The sequence below is a fragment of the Schistocerca cancellata genome, chromosome 3, assembly GCF_023864275.1.
Source record: "Schistocerca cancellata isolate TAMUIC-IGC-003103 chromosome 3, iqSchCanc2.1, whole genome shotgun sequence".
Lineage (NCBI taxonomy): Eukaryota > Metazoa > Arthropoda > Insecta > Orthoptera > Acrididae > Schistocerca > Schistocerca cancellata.
The window spans coordinates 370,830,430-370,848,207 of NC_064628.1; the positions used below are offsets into that span (position 1 = coordinate 370,830,430).

General features: G+C 42.1%; 2 pseudogenes; both read left to right on the forward strand.

Moving 5' to 3' along the window:
- The first annotated feature begins 3,994 nt into the window (after window positions 1–3,994).
- LOC126177870 (5S ribosomal RNA) lies at window positions 3,995–4,111 on the forward strand (annotated as a pseudogene).
- Window positions 4,112–10,479: 6,368 nt separating this feature from the next.
- On the forward strand, window positions 10,480–10,596 carry LOC126177871 (5S ribosomal RNA; annotated as a pseudogene).
- Window positions 10,597–17,778: the final 7,182 nt, after the last annotated feature.

Consider the following 17,778-nt stretch of genomic DNA (forward strand, 5'->3'; position numbering starts at 1 on the left):
CGTGTTTAAGGTGTACCGCGCATTGGAAAATAGCGCCATCTAAAACCGGCGCCAAGACAACTGTGGTGCACCATGGGACGTATATGACGAGGATGACGGCTGGGGGGGACGTAACAGGTGAATAGACGTGCAACAGTTGAGCAATTGACAGTCCAGATGAACCAAGGGACCACCAAAAGTGCCTTCTCAACGACTGTTCAGCGAACGTTGCTGCGGATTTGCCTCCGTATAAGGCGTTTGGTTCATGCACCAATGCTAACTGCTGTTCATTGGCAAGGAAGGCTGGAATTGGTATTGTGATACCGCAGCTGAGTGGTGACAGGTGGATTTTTCAGGTGAATCACATTTCATGCTCCACCGTACACCTGGCTGTTGGCGTGAAACGTCTGAAAGCAAGCATCTGAAACAGTTACGGTTTGCGGAATGTTTTCGTGGAATTCCCTGTATGATCTCATCTTTCTCTAAGTCACAATGGATTAACACATGTATGCCTGTATCCACTCCTATATGCAGTTCGTTTTTTCTCGTCACGATGGCATCTACCACTAGGATAATGCGACGTGTCACACAGCTCGCAGTGTACGTGCGTGGTTCCAATAGCACCAAGACGAGTTTGCCATACTCCCCTTTCCACGAATCTTGCAGAATTTAAAACCAGTCAACGATCTCCTCGGCCTCGATCGGGTTGTTCGCAACATGTATCCTAAACCGAGAAACCAGGACCAGCTGGACACGACACAGGAGTCGATTTGGCTCCACATCCTAGCTGGTATCTTCCAGAATCTCACGGACTCTTCTCGTGAACATCTCGCAATTAAATCTGTGAGATACTGAAGTGCATTACAACTTCTGTAGGTAAGTTGCACTTTCGTATGCAATTAATGTAACACAGATGCCAATATTATTACTTCTTCTACACGAAACTGTATGACGTTCAGTACTGGACCCACCACTTAGTAATATTTTATCCGGTTGAAGTACAAGCTGGCTCTTCCTCACTCTTTTTTTTTCTCAGTCAGTGGCAGCTCCAGACACATCTTCGGCCTGGAACCTCATTGACTGAAGTAGAGCTGCTTTCAGTAGCGAATCCGTCTTCGAGCTGAACCCCTATGCTCAGCGAAGGCCTTCCTTGAGATGTCCCGGACAGTGGCGTTACACAAGCCGGACTGTCGTTCGCCATGGGACCCGAGAACCAGGACTGATGGTCTGGCGTGCCATTCAAGACCTTAATGGCAGCGACGGCGGAGAAGGGAGACTTCGGAACGGTACAGCTGGCAGAAGAGGCAACCCTCCTTTATGGGGATTAAATGAGAAGGGAACCACTGCCTTGTGGTGGAGGAGACACTCCAAAGGCTAAGGGAGACAACCGCAACAGAAAATCCTTTCTTGCGTTAGGCCTAGCAAGCCAGTAGGAAGTCTTCATATATTGTTCTCAAAACACAGAGGAGCCTAGGAGCGACCACTCAGGATTTGACCTCACTGCTTCTTCAAGTACTGGTGCGAATGATGGGAGACCTGATGATATTCATCAGTACAAGGAGTTGAAACCAACTAGACTAAAAAATAACCTAAACATTGGCACCCTTAATATATTAACCCTCATTGGAAAAATGGAAGAAATGACAGATGTACTAACAGAGAGAAAGTTAGACATATTGGGATTAAGCGAAACAAAGTGGAAGGGAAAATGTGAGAAGAATTTGAGAGGAGGAGGAAAACTGTACTGGAGTGAGAATAACAGGTTTGGAAGAAACGGTGTGGCAGTGATGGTGAATAAGAATGTACAAAGCTGTATTGAAATTGTGAGATATATATCAGACAGGATCATAATCTTAAACATGAGATTCCAAAAAGAAACACTAAAAGTAATCCAGATTTATTCACCTCAAGTGGGATGTAGCGAAGAAGAGCAGATGGACTTTGAAAATGAGTTAGAAAACCATTTATAGAGGGCTAATATAGCGATGGGAGATTTTAATGGACAGCTAGGCAAAGACAGAAAGGGATTTGAGCAAGTGTTGGGATGTTTTGGATACGGAGACAGAAATGAAGAAGGAGAAAGGCTCCTGGATTTGTGCCAGAGGAATGGAATGAAAATAGCAAACAGCTGGTGTATGAAGAGAGAAAGTCATGTTATTACCAGATACAGCTGGGATGGAAGAACCAAGAGCGTAACTGATTATATTCTAATAGATAGGGAATGGGGAGAGAAAGTAACAAATATGAAGGTAATTCGAAGTGTGAGTGCAGATGAAGACCTTAGATTACTAGCGGGACAATGGAAAATGGGTCAGTGTGTGAAAAACAGAAAACAGAAGAAAGTGATGAGGATATGGGATTGAAAGCTAAAGGAGAGTGAAAGTGCAGAGAAGTACAGACAATTAATCACACAAAAGTTTCCAAACTAAGTTTTCTGACATGTAGAAAAAGAATGGATTTCATTCAAAGACACTGTAGTTGAAGTAGCACAAAAAGTATGTGGTATAACATCTGGAGAGGAAAAAGTAAGACAGACAAGTTGGTGGGATGATACCACAATCCAAGCAGTTAGAAGAAAAAATGGAGTATGGAGAAAGTGGTGGAAAACTAAAAATGCCGAAGACCATAAGAAATATATAGAGGAAAAGAAGAAGTGTAAAGAAATAGTGGAAGCAACAAAGAAAAAGGCATGGGAAGACTTTACAAAAAAAAAAGAAAAAAAGGAAAAAGGCATGGGAAGGGTTAACAGAAAAAATTGAAGAAGATGTGAAGAGCAGTAAGAAAATGTTCTATAAAATGATGAAAAATAAAAGGAAGTCTTCTGAAGCACCAGTAAAGATAGAAACAGAGGACGGTACCGAGATTGAAGATCCAGGGAATATAAAAGATCTCTGGAAAGAATATTTTAAGACAGTGTTAAACGCAGAGGAGCAGGCACACGAGGAAACAACAAATAATGGAGAATTTGAGAGTTGGGAAACAGAATTAGGACAGATTGCACTTGGAGAAATGGAAATAGCTGTGAAGAAGATGAATGGTGGGATAGCTCCAGGACCTGATGACATATCAGTAGACATGATAAGAGCAGCAGGTTCAGTGGGAATGCAGTGGCTGTATAGAGTACTATCAAGTGTGTGGAGAAATAGTACAATACCTGGCGATTGGAGAAGAGGAGACATTGTTCCCATCTTCAAAAAAGGCAATAAAGGACTTTGAAAAAAGTACAGAGGAATAGCCCTTATGAGTCATAAAGCCAAGATTTTTGAATGAATTTTACTAAATCGAGTAAGTGAAGAGATGGAAAAGGAGCTGAGTGAAGAACAGCATGGGTTTAGGAAAGGAAGAAGCACGATCGACCTGATGTTTTCTCTCAACTGATGGAAAAAAAGTTGGGAGTATTACAAAATGGTGATAATGGTTTTTATAGACATAGAAAAGTCATATGACTCAGTTAACAGGGAAAGACTCTGGGAGGAAATGAAGAAGATAGATGTAGAAGATGGACACATTAATATGATAAAGACAATGTACAGATGACACAGTTGTAGAATTAGAACACCACTGGGGAACTCTGAATACTTCGAAATAAGACAAGGACTTAAGCAAGGAAGTATTCTATCTCCTGCACTTTTTAATGATGTGATGGAGGGAATGAATAGGGCAGTTAAAGATAGTAAAAGAAAAAGACAGAGTGATGATTTTTGCAGATGATATGGTAACATGGGGTGATAAAGAGGTAGATATACAGTTACAACTTGATGCGTGGAAGGAAATTATGAAAAGGTATGGATTAAAAATAAATAAAGAAAAGAGTGAAGTAATGGTATCTGGAAGAGAGAAAGGGTTTTAGGGAGAGAAATATCTAGAGATGGAAGAATAACTAACGAAATTCGTAGGAGGTTACAGAAGGGAGGCAATTTCTACCAAACAATAACACCTGATTTGGAATAAGGAAATTTCAGAAAAAGTAAAACTCCTTATGCATAAGAATTATTACTTCCCTATCGTCAACTACGGCAACGGCCTTGCCGCAGTGGATACATCGGTTCCCGTAAGATCACCGAAGTTAAGCACTATCGGGCGTGGCCGGCAGTTGGATGGGTGACCATCCAGCTGCCATGCGCTGTTGCCATTTTTCGGGGTGCACTCAGCCTCGTGATGCCAATTGAGGAGCTATTCGAACGAATAGTAGCGGCTCTGGTTAAAGAAAACCATCATAACGACTGGGAGAGTGGTGTGCTGACCACACGCCCCTCCTATCCGCATCCTCAACTGAGGATGACACGGCGGTCGGTTGGTCCCGATGGGCCACTTGTGGCCTGAAGATGGAGTGCTTATTGTCAACTATGGTGGAGAAACATGGACAATGACAGAAGCGGACTGGAGAAGACTGCAAGCAGGGAAATTGAAATTTCTCAGAGCAGTTAAGGGAAATACAAGAATGGACAGAGTATGGAATGTAGAGATTAGAAAGGACCTTAACCAAGAATGTATGAGAGAAGAAATTGAAAAAAAATGAGATTAAGATGGGCAAGTTAAGAGGTTGCATGGGCAGAGACTCCCCAAAATTATGGAAGAACTAAAGATGGATGGGAAAAGACCTAGAGGGCGCCCAAGAATACGGTGGAAAATGGGAGTGAGAATGTCTGTAGCAGGGAAAGGTGCGACCTGGCAGCAAATGGAGGAAGAAAAGTGGTGGGAGGACCGAGCCAAATAGAGAGGACTCGTCAGCACCCAGACCAGGCAGTAGGTGGAGTGGGATAGTGGCAGCTCCAGACATATTTTCGGCCTGGAATCTCATTGACAGAAGTAGAGCTGCTTTCAGTAGCGAATTCGCCTTCGACCGGAACCCCGATTCAGCGAAGGCCTTCCTGGAGACATCTCGGACAGTGGTGTCACACCAGCCTGACTGGTAAGCGAGATCCCTGGATCTCTCCCCGATTGAGAACGTTTGGAGCATCAGGAACCTTCAACTATTTCGGGATTTTGACGACCTAATGCGCCAATTGGACAGAATTTGGCACGATAACCGTCAGGAAGACGCCCAAAAAGTCTCTCAATCACTGCAAAGCCGAATAACTGCTAGCGTAAGGGTCAGATGAGGACCAACACGTTATTGACTTGTTCGTTCTCTTGAATAAATCATCCAATATTTCTGACACTGTAATCATTTGTTTGGCCGTACATGCACATAACATCTACCAATTTCCGTGTCATTGGGAGTGAGGCTTTCGTGGTTCGTCGTTTCTTTGTTGTTTTTGTATATGGGAGGGTGTTATCAGTCCACGCATACGTCTTGTAACCAAGGGATATCACTGAAATACCTTCGTTGGAACTACAGGACTTGAGCCGTAAGTTCCATGTGAGTGCACATTTCATATTTAACAATGTAGTATGAAGTAGAGTAACTTCTAATACCATTGGTAATTGATTCATATGTACAAGACAGTTTGCGTTAAGTAAGATAATCTATATCTTTATAATTGACTTCAACTACTTGAGAAATAAAGTGACGAACCTGAATTTTCGAGTCTACACATGGCACGATTTAGATTATCGAAAAAACAAACGCGCAAATAACTTTCTGATCCAATTTTCCGAGAAAATGTTGCTAATCTTCATATGTGCTTTTCATAATTAACACTGCGCTTTATTCCGTGTTTCTTTCGTAGTCGAAACAGAGAAAATACATCGTCATTCTCCAGCCTGCTGTACAAATTTCGACTGCTTAACACTCGCCTTTATCATCAGAGAAGGCAAGTCACACTCCTTTTTTCTACTTTTTGATAGCAGTTCGCAAAATCTATCCAGTATTTAAAAGCAAAGCAGAGCCTCCGTTTAATTATTTTGCAGATAATTAGAATTTCATCTTGAAGGCTTGTCTGCGTAATACTGCTGGAAAAGAGAGGTACAACATAGGGGTCAAAGTAAGAGAAGAAGAAGAGAGAAGAGAAATTTGTGGCACAACTTGACTAGAAGACGGGATCGATTGGTAGGACATGTTCTGAGGCATCAAAGGATCACCAATTTAGCATTGGAGGGCAGCGTGGAGGGTAAAAATCGTAGAGGGAGACCAAGAGATGAATACACCAAGCAGATTCAGAAGGATGTAGGTTGCAGTAGGTACTGGCAGATGAAGAAGCTTGCACAGGATAGAGTAGCATGGAGAGCTGCGTCAAACCAGTCTCAGGACTGAAGACCACAACAACAACAGGGATCATGAGGATGTGACGTAATTATGGCTAGTGTATACATATGCACGGTGAAGTGACCACCGCCTTTGCTCGACGTCAACGTGCAGTAACTACTCACAGACAGCAAGAGAGTCAGTAGGAGTAGAGGGTGTATGAAGTGCGTCGGAAGTATGCGGAGAACAATGCAGTCGTTGTCGTAACAGAGAAACTGAGCGATGTATTTGACGTCCAAAAGCGAATGACCATTGGTTTTCAGGCAAAGAGTGGAAGCATTTCCGAAACAGCTAAGTTAGTAAGTTGTTCTCGTGCCGCCGTGTTTAAGGTGTACCGCGCATTGGAAAATAGCGCCATCTAAAACCGGCGCCAAGACAACTGTGGTGCACCATGGGACGTATATGACGAGGATGACGGCTGGGGGGGACGTAACAGGTGAATAGACGTGCAACAGTTGAGCAATTGACAGTCCAGATGAACCAAGGGACCACCAAAAGTGCCTTCTCAACGACTGTTCAGCGAACGTTGCTGCGGATTTGCCTCCGTATAAGGCGTTTGGTTCATGCACCAATGCTAACTGCTGTTCATTGGCAAGGAAGGCTGGAATTGGTATTGTGATACCGCAGCTGAGTGGTGACAGGTGGATTTTTCAGGTGAATCACATTTCATGCTCCACCGTACACCTGGCTGTTGGCGTGAAACGTCTGAAAGCAAGCATCTGAAACAGTTACGGTTTGCGGAATGTTTTCGTGGAATTCCCTGTATGATCTCATCTTTCTCTAAGTCACAATGGATTAACACATGTATGCCTGTATCCACTCCTATATGCAGTTCGTTTTTTCTCGTCACGATGGCATCTACCACTAGGATAATGCGACGTGTCACACAGCTCGCAGTGTACGTGCGTGGTTCCAATAGCACCAAGACGAGTTTGCCATACTCCCCTTTCCACGAATCTTGCAGAATTTAAAACCAGTCAACGATCTCCTCGGCCTCGATCGGGTTGTTCGCAACATGTATCCTAAACCGAGAAACCAGGACCAGCTGGACACGACACAGGAGTCGATTTGGCTCCACATCCTAGCTGGTATCTTCCAGAATCTCACGGACTCTTCTCGTGAACATCTCGCAATTAAATCTGTGAGATACTGAAGTGCATTACAACTTCTGTAGGTAAGTTGCACTTTCGTATGCAATTAATGTAACACAGATGCCAATATTATTACTTCTTCTACACGAAACTGTATGACGTTCAGTACTGGACCCACCACTTAGTAATATTTTATCCGGTTGAAGTACAAGCTGGCTCTTCCTCACTCTTTTTTTTTCTCAGTCAGTGGCAGCTCCAGACACATCTTCGGCCTGGAACCTCATTGACTGAAGTAGAGCTGCTTTCAGTAGCGAATCCGTCTTCGAGCTGAACCCCTATGCTCAGCGAAGGCCTTCCTTGAGATGTCCCGGACAGTGGCGTTACACAAGCCGGACTGTCGTTCGCCATGGGACCCGAGAACCAGGACTGATGGTCTGGCGTGCCATTCAAGACCTTAATGGCAGCGACGGCGGAGAAGGGAGACTTCGGAACGGTACAGCTGGCAGAAGAGGCAACCCTCCTTTATGGGGATTAAATGAGAAGGGAACCACTGCCTTGTGGTGGAGGAGACACTCCAAAGGCTAAGGGAGACAACCGCAACAGAAAATCCTTTCTTGCGTTAGGCCTAGCAAGCCAGTAGGAAGTCTTCATATATTGTTCTCAAAACACAGAGGAGCCTAGGAGCGACCACTCAGGATTTGACCTCACTGCTTCTTCAAGTACTGGTGCGAATGATGGGAGACCTGATGATATTCATCAGTACAAGGAGTTGAAACCAACTAGACTAAAAAATAACCTAAACATTGGCACCCTTAATATATTAACCCTCATTGGAAAAATGGAAGAAATGACAGATGTACTAACAGAGAGAAAGTTAGACATATTGGGATTAAGCGAAACAAAGTGGAAGGGAAAATGTGAGAAGAATTTGAGAGGAGGAGGAAAACTGTACTGGAGTGAGAATAACAGGTTTGGAAGAAACGGTGTGGCAGTGATGGTGAATAAGAATGTACAAAGCTGTATTGAAATTGTGAGATATATATCAGACAGGATCATAATCTTAAACATGAGATTCCAAAAAGAAACACTAAAAGTAATCCAGATTTATTCACCTCAAGTGGGATGTAGCGAAGAAGAGCAGATGGACTTTGAAAATGAGTTAGAAAACCATTTATAGAGGGCTAATATAGCGATGGGAGATTTTAATGGACAGCTAGGCAAAGACAGAAAGGGATTTGAGCAAGTGTTGGGATGTTTTGGATACGGAGACAGAAATGAAGAAGGAGAAAGGCTCCTGGATTTGTGCCAGAGGAATGGAATGAAAATAGCAAACAGCTGGTGTATGAAGAGAGAAAGTCATGTTATTACCAGATACAGCTGGGATGGAAGAACCAAGAGCGTAACTGATTATATTCTAATAGATAGGGAATGGGGAGAGAAAGTAACAAATATGAAGGTAATTCGAAGTGTGAGTGCAGATGAAGACCTTAGATTACTAGCGGGACAATGGAAAATGGGTCAGTGTGTGAAAAACAGAAAACAGAAGAAAGTGATGAGGATATGGGATTGAAAGCTAAAGGAGAGTGAAAGTGCAGAGAAGTACAGACAATTAATCACACAAAAGTTTCCAAACTAAGTTTTCTGACATGTAGAAAAAGAATGGATTTCATTCAAAGACACTGTAGTTGAAGTAGCACAAAAAGTATGTGGTATAACATCTGGAGAGGAAAAAGTAAGACAGACAAGTTGGTGGGATGATACCACAATCCAAGCAGTTAGAAGAAAAAATGGAGTATGGAGAAAGTGGTGGAAAACTAAAAATGCCGAAGACCATAAGAAATATATAGAGGAAAAGAAGAAGTGTAAAGAAATAGTGGAAGCAACAAAGAAAAAGGCATGGGAAGACTTTACAAAAAAAAAAGAAAAAAAGGAAAAAGGCATGGGAAGGGTTAACAGAAAAAATTGAAGAAGATGTGAAGAGCAGTAAGAAAATGTTCTATAAAATGATGAAAAATAAAAGGAAGTCTTCTGAAGCACCAGTAAAGATAGAAACAGAGGACGGTACCGAGATTGAAGATCCAGGGAATATAAAAGATCTCTGGAAAGAATATTTTAAGACAGTGTTAAACGCAGAGGAGCAGGCACACGAGGAAACAACAAATAATGGAGAATTTGAGAGTTGGGAAACAGAATTAGGACAGATTGCACTTGGAGAAATGGAAATAGCTGTGAAGAAGATGAATGGTGGGATAGCTCCAGGACCTGATGACATATCAGTAGACATGATAAGAGCAGCAGGTTCAGTGGGAATGCAGTGGCTGTATAGAGTACTATCAAGTGTGTGGAGAAATAGTACAATACCTGGCGATTGGAGAAGAGGAGACATTGTTCCCATCTTCAAAAAAGGCAATAAAGGACTTTGAAAAAAGTACAGAGGAATAGCCCTTATGAGTCATAAAGCCAAGATTTTTGAATGAATTTTACTAAATCGAGTAAGTGAAGAGATGGAAAAGGAGCTGAGTGAAGAACAGCATGGGTTTAGGAAAGGAAGAAGCACGATCGACCTGATGTTTTCTCTCAACTGATGGAAAAAAAGTTGGGAGTATTACAAAATGGTGATAATGGTTTTTATAGACATAGAAAAGTCATATGACTCAGTTAACAGGGAAAGACTCTGGGAGGAAATGAAGAAGATAGATGTAGAAGATGGACACATTAATATGATAAAGACAATGTACAGATGACACAGTTGTAGAATTAGAACACCACTGGGGAACTCTGAATACTTCGAAATAAGACAAGGACTTAAGCAAGGAAGTATTCTATCTCCTGCACTTTTTAATGATGTGATGGAGGGAATGAATAGGGCAGTTAAAGATAGTAAAAGAAAAAGACAGAGTGATGATTTTTGCAGATGATATGGTAACATGGGGTGATAAAGAGGTAGATATACAGTTACAACTTGATGCGTGGAAGGAAATTATGAAAAGGTATGGATTAAAAATAAATAAAGAAAAGAGTGAAGTAATGGTATCTGGAAGAGAGAAAGGGTTTTAGGGAGAGAAATATCTAGAGATGGAAGAATAACTAACGAAATTCGTAGGAGGTTACAGAAGGGAGGCAATTTCTACCAAACAATAACACCTGATTTGGAATAAGGAAATTTCAGAAAAAGTAAAACTCCTTATGCATAAGAATTATTACTTCCCTATCGTCAACTACGGCAACGGCCTTGCCGCAGTGGATACATCGGTTCCCGTAAGATCACCGAAGTTAAGCACTATCGGGCGTGGCCGGCAGTTGGATGGGTGACCATCCAGCTGCCATGCGCTGTTGCCATTTTTCGGGGTGCACTCAGCCTCGTGATGCCAATTGAGGAGCTATTCGAACGAATAGTAGCGGCTCTGGTTAAAGAAAACCATCATAACGACTGGGAGAGTGGTGTGCTGACCACACGCCCCTCCTATCCGCATCCTCAACTGAGGATGACACGGCGGTCGGTTGGTCCCGATGGGCCACTTGTGGCCTGAAGATGGAGTGCTTATTGTCAACTATGGTGGAGAAACATGGACAATGACAGAAGCGGACTGGAGAAGACTGCAAGCAGGGAAATTGAAATTTCTCAGAGCAGTTAAGGGAAATACAAGAATGGACAGAGTATGGAATGTAGAGATTAGAAAGGACCTTAACCAAGAATGTATGAGAGAAGAAATTGAAAAAAAATGAGATTAAGATGGGCAAGTTAAGAGGTTGCATGGGCAGAGACTCCCCAAAATTATGGAAGAACTAAAGATGGATGGGAAAAGACCTAGAGGGCGCCCAAGAATACGGTGGAAAATGGGAGTGAGAATGTCTGTAGCAGGGAAAGGTGCGACCTGGCAGCAAATGGAGGAAGAAAAGTGGTGGGAGGACCGAGCCAAATAGAGAGGACTCGTCAGCACCCAGACCAGGCAGTAGGTGGAGTGGGATAGTGGCAGCTCCAGACATATTTTCGGCCTGGAATCTCATTGACAGAAGTAGAGCTGCTTTCAGTAGCGAATTCGCCTTCGACCGGAACCCCGATTCAGCGAAGGCCTTCCTGGAGACATCTCGGACAGTGGTGTCACACCAGCCTGACTGGTAAGCGAGATCCCTGGATCTCTCCCCGATTGAGAACGTTTGGAGCATCAGGAACCTTCAACTATTTCGGGATTTTGACGACCTAATGCGCCAATTGGACAGAATTTGGCACGATAACCGTCAGGAAGACGCCCAAAAAGTCTCTCAATCACTGCAAAGCCGAATAACTGCTAGCGTAAGGGTCAGATGAGGACCAACACGTTATTGACTTGTTCGTTCTCTTGAATAAATCATCCAATATTTCTGACACTGTAATCATTTGTTTGGCCGTACATGCACATAACATCTACCAATTTCCGTGTCATTGGGAGTGAGGCTTTCGTGGTTCGTCGTTTCTTTGTTGTTTTTGTATATGGGAGGGTGTTATCAGTCCACGCATACGTCTTGTAACCAAGGGATATCACTGAAATACCTTCGTTGGAACTACAGGACTTGAGCCGTAAGTTCCATGTGAGTGCACATTTCATATTTAACAATGTAGTATGAAGTAGAGTAACTTCTAATACCATTGGTAATTGATTCATATGTACAAGACAGTTTGCGTTAAGTAAGATAATCTATATCTTTATAATTGACTTCAACTACTTGAGAAATAAAGTGACGAACCTGAATTTTCGAGTCTACACATGGCACGATTTAGATTATCGAAAAAACAAACGCGCAAATAACTTTCTGATCCAATTTTCCGAGAAAATGTTGCTAATCTTCATATGTGCTTTTCATAATTAACACTGCGCTTTATTCCGTGTTTCTTTCGTAGTCGAAACAGAGAAAATACATCGTCATTCTCCAGCCTGCTGTACAAATTTCGACTGCTTAACACTCGCCTTTATCATCAGAGAAGGCAAGTCACACTCCTTTTTTCTACTTTTTGATAGCAGTTCGCAAAATCTATCCAGTATTTAAAAGCAAAGCAGAGCCTCCGTTTAATTATTTTGCAGATAATTAGAATTTCATCTTGAAGGCTTGTCTGCGTAATACTGCTGGAAAAGAGAGGTACAACATAGGGGTCAAAGTATTCTAACTGGTAATTCATCCGTAGTCCTGATTGCTGTATATAGAGAAATAATTCTAAATTTATTAAATAAAAAATCTACTTGCAGAATGTGACTTGCCCGTTCAAAAGATGCTGCTTTGTAAGAGACACTACTTTTGTCTCGGTTCTTTTGCTTTCGTAGTTGCACAAGAAAATTTTGTGTCTTCACCCTCCGTTCCGCACCTCCTCTAAGAAACGATTTGTAAAGACCTTTGCATAGAGTGTCCTCACGTACTGATGTGATACCTGGACGTTAGCTAAGCAGGAGGAAGCTCGCCTCGAAGGTGCGGAAATGTGGATATGGAGGAAAATTACGGGAACTAGCTGGACTGACAAAAACAAATGAGATAGTACTATAAGAAATAGGAGAGGAAAGAACTACAGAAAATTATAGGGGAGCCGAAGAAAAACTCATTAGACACTTTGTGAGACATGATATTCTTTTACAAAAAACTTCGAGGGCAACATCGTAGGTAAGAAAAAGAGCTGACAGCCGAGAACACCCTATTTCAAAAATATTGACAGTAATATGGGGCGTTCTTCACACATGGAGACAAGGACAACTGATGAAAACAGGAAGCTGTGGCTGCAGAGACAAGGCTAAACCTTTTTGAAAGAAGGTGAAGCACGAAAGCACTAATTCGCTTATAGGAGAATCGGTTTTCACCTACAAATACGTTCCTAACAATTTTTGGACATTCCTCTGAATGAACCGCTTAACAAACACTCGGCCGTCAACAAAAGAGCATCAGCAACCGCGAAACAGGGTGCTGCATGTAATCTAACATTCATTTATTTTACTTCAGTTTACTAAACGAGCTTAAAGGGACCTAGACGTTAAGAGAGCTGGAAAGAAGAAAATTTTTATTTTTGTTTAGTAAATTCTGTGATCCTTCTGGATCATAAAGACATATAACTCATGTATAGTACCCCATCATTTTCGTGTGTACATGGCTTCTTAAAGCGCAAGTGGAGCAGGTCTTTTAAATATCTAGCTGTCATACTAACGTCAGATTCTAAGCCTTGCTTAAAATGTCTCGTTATTTAATTCTGGCACCGATATTTCCATACCATCTCGTTTGTGTAATGTCCTTGAAGAGCATATCGACTGTACAGAGAAATGAGATTCATTGTGATCGTAATTTCTGTCAACACAAGTATTTTACCTAATGTTGCTTAAGTTTTCCGTGCGCGTTCGTGTTGTAAACGTCTTGTTGTTAGTGTTTCAGACGTATTTCAACGATGTTGTATCACAAAATGCCCCAAACTAAGAAGTCTAATCGCTTTCGTAAATTTTACCGTAATCCACTCAAGCTTATTGTTGGAAATCGTATTAAAAGCGAAGCCTTTACCGAACAGGAAACCCTTCATGTTACAGGTACAATAGGTGTAAAGCAAATCGACAAAAACATAATATGCACACTCCATGCCAGAAACTGTTAAGTAGAACTTAATCCAATACATAGTGGTTTTTCAAATTATAGTCCCCTAAAAGTACGATTACTTGACAAATCGCGGTACTCAAATGCAAGTTTCCATAGTTACATTTGGGGGAGGTTGCCAAAAATTGTCACATAACAGTGTGCTGATCGCAAAACTGAAATCTTGGGTAGAAGTAACAGTGACGACTATGAAGTTTGCTTTTAACAGCCAGTACCGCGAATATAAGGAAAAATTTCCTTGACAAACGGGTCACCTAATAAACGTCACCCGCAAATGAACTTCATAATATTCACATCCGCCATTTTGATAACTAACTGTATGAATTACACTATACTTAATCATGAGATCAAAACGTTTCTTCCACCAAAATTATAAAAGTTAGAGCCCTCATCAAATTGAGTAGTTTGTTGGTAATACACAAGTTAATTAGACTTTACACTTTGAAACTACGGAATCAGAAATCAGTAACAAAAGTCTGCTTACAGTGAGGAACACTGATGCTGATAGCATCTTCATGTGAATGTCAATTTCGTATCGATGACAACCACTCGTAGAGCCCTCGACTGCGCATCGCATTCGAATAATGAAACGGAAAATTTAGTTTTCCTGCGTTCATATGTTTCCATTAGCCCCAGTAATTGAATGTGGTGCGCTGTTAATTTTTTGAGTTCAGCGATTTCAGTACAGTTGATTTTAAGAGAATATTGCGTTTCAAGAACTGGAAAGCGGATCTGATAGATTTATTAATGTAATTTATTGGCTACATTAAATATGCCATTTTGCATTCGTAAATAGAACAGCTCTTCACGCATTATGTCTACTCTAGTATCTGGAATTAATGTAACTTAGCAGCTAACCCTATATTCACCTGGATTATTTATATCATTTATCTTCATAGCACACAAAATTAGGGGTGCTCGAAACTAAGCCAGTTTTATAATTGTTCGTAAGCAGTTTAGATGCGTGTCAGGAATTTTCAGATGCTTTTTGAACGATTTACAGTTGATTGACAAACCTTCTACGACACATCAGAAAACTTACAACCGAAATCGCCTCACAAACAAGGCAGAATGTTACTCAGAAAGAAGTAAACATAGGAACAGAAAATCATGCTTTGAATTATACATTAAATATCGCATTTATTAAAGTACAAGTTATCGTCTACGGCACACTACGTTAAATTAAACATTTTAAAGAACACAACGAGTGAATAGTAATTTGCCAACATGTCTATCAGAGTTTGACAACGATTGAAGATTTGTTCACCAAATGCCTCCCATAGCATCGGAAGACGGCCATTGGTGGCCAGACCGGATATGAACGTGTCATACAAAATTTGAATGAGCCGAGAACTAAACAACGCTTTAGAAGCGCTTTAATCAGTAACAACAGTTCGAGTGTGGAGCCCATACAAGACCATTGTGACTGACACTCGAAACGAAAAGCAAGTAATAAGTTCACAAAATGTGTCTTGAAATGTAAAATTTTCAACGTCTCTCTACTTCTCCAGAATCTGTACACTGATCTAATTACTTTTTTTATCTTTTTTAGTGAATTGCATTCCCCGAATACGATCCGCTCTTCTGAATTATTAATTCATGAACCACATTTTCGGAATTGCATAGTTTAGGCGTTGTTGTGTATTGAAGTTTGAGAAATATTGGGAGATAGTGATGCGTCGGTGTTCAACGTTTCGATAGTAAACCCAACAAGAGCGTCACACCATGCAGTACAAAATTTTGATTCCAACTCTATGAAAGAACAGCTACACAGCGAATGTACAGTCTGCAGTGAAGTTGGAAGTCAATATTTTAAACTTCTTTTTCTAACGTGCCACACAACAATATCTTCATGTTCGGTTTAAAAACGAAATCTGGAACACAAAATCATCATCCTATTCGAATAGTTCTGTAACTATGAGACCCACTGAGCGCAAACGGCGAGTTACCCGACGTGAATTCCGAATTAAGGAAATGACAGTTTTCCGCTCCGCTCAATGTATACGTATGATCGATACTGCAGTATCTGTGTTGTCCAGAATATATACTATTTATCCGCCCGTACCAAGCAGTGACTTTCAATTAAAATGCCTACCGCCTTGTACAGTGTGTTAACTGTAAGACGGCAGAGTTGTGAGTGGAGTGCGGGGAGAGGAGGAAATAAGCATTGGCTGGCGAGGGAGAGGAGCCGCTGGTGGGAGGGGGGGGGGATAAGGCACGCCTACCAGTTGCAGTGCTGGCACTACAAAAGGCTTGGAAGTAAAACTCGCTTTAAATGTTGTTCGTAAACGAAACTGAAATTGTCATATATATATATATATATAAACGTATGTATGTTTGTCTACTATGCGCTCGCAAACCATTCATCCGATAGCAAAGTACTGTAATATGAATGTGTTTCGAAATAATACAGTAACCAGTGGTGTTTCATTACAAAGCAATACGGTAGCAAGGAAAAATGAAATATAAGGTAATTCGGACCAAATAGGGGGCTCCTTCGAAGTGATCGCGAACAAAATATCTGAAATGGAAACTCACCTTTTCTTGCCAGGCGTTTGTGGTGATACGCCAGGATGATTCTTGGAAAACTGTTTGAATCTTCCAGTGCTACGCATGCTTTGTCCTGTGTATGTAGCAGCTCTCACTGAAGATTTGTAAATGGGGTGAAGCAATTTTTTGTGCTCCCTTTCCCTTTCGCAGCATTTAATCACACGCAATATAATTCTGCGAGCATCGCTACGTAATACTGGTTTCCTTCTAACCGTAGGCCTACCGGTAGGGGTTGTTGGCGACTCTCGAGATGGGCCAGCAACTGCCTCTTCACTCAATATGATAATGGTTAGCACAACTGCACAATAAAAACACGCAGAACAGTACAGCAGTCGAAACTGCGTGCCTACCGAAGCCTCCCGACGTTTACCGACCTCTACCGTTTCAGGACTAGGGAGAGGTCTGCCATCTAGAAGTTTACACACTGTACTGGAATTACGTAATGTGTACGAGTGCAGGTTGTGACGAACGGATGACGACACATAGATGTTTCCGCCTGGGAGTGAGTCGTGCACTGATAGCCCAAGCGCTTATGGCGTCCTCTCGCGTAAAGCGGGAAATCCGGGTTCGAATCCCGGTCCGCAACAAATTTTCATTGTTGTCATTCCTTTACACAGCTTGCGGTCGTCCACATTCGCAGGCCTCACGAACGTCAGTTTGATAGCCTATTTGTGTATTTACCACTCTCGGTTTGGCTATGAAAATTTGGACAAGAATTTACTGTGCAATTTATGGGGAGTCGTGTTTCTGCTGCATTCAAACAACTGGTCAGTAGACAAACTGCCTGTTGACTTGTGTCACGGCTTCTTCCGCCGACGTTTGTCTGATGGTTTTGTCTGACGTTTCGCCAGCACGAGTGGCTGGCATTGTCGAAATTTCACCCTCCATTGCTAGTGGTGGACTGGAGCCGAGCTCGCGGCCGCAAACCCAACGTCCAAGGGCTTCTCCGCTGTCATTACCGGTATGGTTCTCTTGCTACCTGCAACGGTCGTTCGCCGCCGCACGGGAATCCTGGATCCGTTGACCTAGAGGTTTCCTTCTTTCTTGTTAAAGCTAGTCCCGTGTCTGTGTATTTATATACCTTCTCCGAACAAGCGGGTGTGGTAGCTCTTGTCTACAGCCAGAACTTCGGTGTCGGCGGATTTTATTTACTACGTGGTCGGTCTCACACAGCGCTTGCTCTGCCGCGGGCTGGTTTCTCCACCTGCCCCAGCCTGCTACGTCGCTTATGTTCTGTGATCCTGTTGTTGATTGATCGTCCAGTCACACAAACATAAACCTTTCCGCATGTGCATGGTAAGCAGTATATTCGCGACATTGGAAGTGGGTTCGTTTCCTCCTTTGCCGGCTAAGGAAACTTTGACAATGCCAGCT